The sequence below is a fragment of the Oculina patagonica genome, unplaced genomic scaffold (assembly GCF_052425735.1).
Source record: "Oculina patagonica isolate OP01 unplaced genomic scaffold, crgOcupat unplaced19, whole genome shotgun sequence".
NCBI lineage: Eukaryota > Metazoa > Cnidaria > Anthozoa > Scleractinia > Oculinidae > Oculina > Oculina patagonica.
Genome location: NW_027557955.1, coordinates 8,138 through 11,721, shown reverse-complemented (window position 1 = coordinate 11,721; position 3,584 = coordinate 8,138). Strand labels below are relative to the sequence as shown.

The window sequence follows — 3,584 nt, the reverse complement described above, 5'->3', positions numbered from 1 at the left end:
TTATCACAAACGAGCCTTATATGAATATGTATTTATTGCACCTAACTTTATTTTTTATTTTTATGTGCGCACTATTTACAACAGCAAGCGTTTTGCCGTGCGGCAGATATTATTATGATCCCGAATCCGGATATGTTGGTAATGTATTTATAAAAATATCATATCAATATGTTTACCTTTACTTAGGCTGATTAGTTTATAATTTAGAATTTATTGATTTAATATTTATTAAATTATTAAATTTCAAATATTACCTCTGCGGTGAAACGTGAAAAAAAAAAGAACCAATTCATTTAAAATTTGTTTGAAATAAATCAACATACCCAACTTTTATACAAATTACTACAATTAGGGAAAAATTAATAGCAATGTTAAAACGTACAAAAAAGTATAAAAAATTTATGTACAAACCAACTTTGTCTGTTAACACAATTAAAAAATATTTTTTATTTAATAAAAAATTAAAAGTGTGATTTTTACATATCAATATAAAAAATATTAAAATGTGGAAATAAATAATAAACACCGTGTATACATTTGTTACAATAAATAGATTTTTTAAAAATTTTAGTGAGTTTGACTATGGCTCGAAGTTAACGCGTGTAAAGCGAATTAACACATGCTAGTATAATTTAATAATGTTAATCAATATTAATATTTATTAATGCGCATAATGGTGAGTAAATTATGAATAAATTTTATAAAAAAAACATTTAGTTTATGTACTTATATAAAAATATTTATTTTATTTTTAATAAGAATTTATAAAAATATTTATATAAGATTAGATATTATTATTAATGTAATAGTCGATTATCTTTAATTGTTCTTATAGGTATTACAATCACACGAGGTATGAAAATATTTCGCCGCAGGCAGCAGTGGATAATTTTGGTCAATATCAGATATGATGAACCAGCGCTTTACGTAAATGAATAATGTATATACATAATGACAGCATAGACGCTGTAAAGTTTAGCCTTTAATAAATATTATGCATTTATTGAAATAGAATCTCGGGCTAACGATGTGCCAGCAGCTGCGGTAAGACATCGGCGAGAGAGCGTTACTAATCGTAACTAGGTGTAAAAGTAGCTAGATTGTTTAATTTTATATGTATTAAAAATAGCATTAACCATTTAATAAATATTATATTAATACTTTGAAATAATTAGAAAATATTAGAACTTTTATAGTAAAGATAAAATTTGTTGATAATAAAAAGACTTTCAAATTTGAAAATAAATATTTATAATTATTTGACATTAAACTACGAAAGTATAAAGTTCAAGCAGGATTTGATACCCTGTTAGTTTATACCCGGAATTATGAATATTAAATAACTATATTTAAGTTAACGCGCAAATATTTTACCTGGAGATTACAGCTGCAAAGATAAAACTTAAAAAGATTGGCGGGAACTTTGATAAACGGTGGAGCGTGTGGTTTAATTCGACAATCCACGATTGACCTTACCAAAATTTTAATTATATAGAAAATATTATTAAATAATAAATTTTATACTAAAATTAAATGGCACTGCATGGCTGTCGTCTATTCGTGTTATAGAATATGATATTAAGTTATTAAACGAATGAAATCTGTATATAATCTGTAATATATGTTTACATGCGTAAATATTATTAACCATATATTATTAATTATATATTATTAATTATATATTATTAATTATATATTATTAATAAGCTCAGAGGAAGTCAAGTCATTATGGTCTATATATTTTGGGCTACACATGCGCTACAAAAATAAAAACAATGAGATATAGCGTAGAAATACAAAATAAATCTAAAAAAATTATTTTAGTACTAATTATAGTTTGCAATTCAACTATATGAAGCAGTAATCGTTAGTAATCGTAAATCATAATGTTACGGTGAATATTAAATCAAGTTTTGCACACACCGCCCATCACGCTCGAAAAGTAGTATATTGTTAAAGTTATTTTATTAAAATATGTTTAAATAAATATTATAAATAATTTAAGTACGCATTATATTACAATTTGAGCGAAGTTGAAACAAGGTAATAATAGAGGAATCTGTTGTTGGATTATAAATATTGTATAATTCATAATTTTTACACATATACGTACTCGATCAAATTATTAATATAACAAAGTACAAAATTATTTTATTAATTAAAAATTTATAATCAACAATTGTTTATTAAAATATATAATTTAAGTAATTATTAGTTCAACAAATTTTATTAAAAGAATATTTATTATGTATAATTTTTAATTAATGGAGCAAATTTTATTATTGTAAAGGCGGCAACTTAATTATAATAATATTAAATTAAAAAAATTTAACTTAACTGAAACATCGAAGTAAGTTTTAAAAGACAACAGTAATTTGTAAGTAGTGGTGATCGAACGCATAAAACGCTATTAAATATAATCAAATATAAATTATTTTATAACACATTTTGTATCAGTCAAATTATACATTATATTATATATTTATAAAGTATATTAATTAATGAAATTTTTTAATAAAATATTGTAATATTATTTACAAGCGTTTAATTATACATAAAATAGCAAACTAGTACTGTGAAGGAAAAATGAAAAGATTTATGATCTTGAAATTTAATAATAAAAACTTATAATGCATTTTGTATTATTATACCTTTTGCATAATGGACCAACAACTTAATATAATTAGCAAGCTTAATTGTAGTAGGCGCACGTAACTGTTATAAAAGTTAATTGTATTAGACTCGAAACGAATTGATCTAATTATGAGCAGGTTAATTGTGCTTTAAGGGTACGAAAAGACCGAACTTATGAATGTTGCAAAATTCTAAGATGACTTGTAATTAGCGGTGAAATGCCAATCAAAATTCGTTATAGCTAGTTCTCTGCGAAAACTATTTAAGTAGTGCGATAATAAGTATAATTACGGGTAATTTTTTTAACAAATAAAATAAAAAAATATTAATTATAATTTTATTAGTCAGATATATACGCGCGAAGGTTATATATCAAGAGGGAAACAGCCCTAAATATTAGTTAAGGTGTAAAATATTATATAAGTGTATAAGTAAATAAACATGTTTTTTAAGAAGTAGGTTTGGAAACAGCCATCTTTTAAAGAACCCGTAATAGGGCAATAAAATCTATATTATTAATTAATTTATAATAATATTTGTTATATTTACAAGAATAAAAACGCTATATGTAATAACCGATACTATATATTGGTAGCAGAGTATATTGTAAATTGAGTAAGCAATATTGCAAAATATTGTGCAAATATCAATAGAAATAATGTTGGTATGAGTAGCGTAAATAAAAAAAAACTAATTTTATCGTTGAAATATTTAGGGTTTATAAGCAAGGATAATCCACTTTTTAAGTTAAACATATCCTCTAACATAAATACGAAAGTAAAAATGTTGTATGAGAAAACTATTTTTACGCTAATATGTGCGCAAAAAAATAATTAAATTTATATTTTTTTACACGCATATTAGCTTTAAAATAACATAGTTATAAAAATATACCAAATCTGACACTGGTAATTAAGCTGAGTATGCTAAAACGATATAATAATATATTT

General features: G+C 23.5%; 1 non-coding gene across 1 annotated transcript; it reads left to right on the top strand.

Moving 5' to 3' along the window:
• The first annotated feature begins 947 nt into the window (after positions 1–947).
• LOC144640115 (small subunit ribosomal RNA) lies at positions 948–2,076 on the top strand. The gene has a single exon (XR_013568285.1). It is a non-coding gene; the product is annotated as a small subunit ribosomal RNA (ribosomal RNA).
• The last annotated feature ends 1,508 nt before the right edge of the window (positions 2,077–3,584 follow it).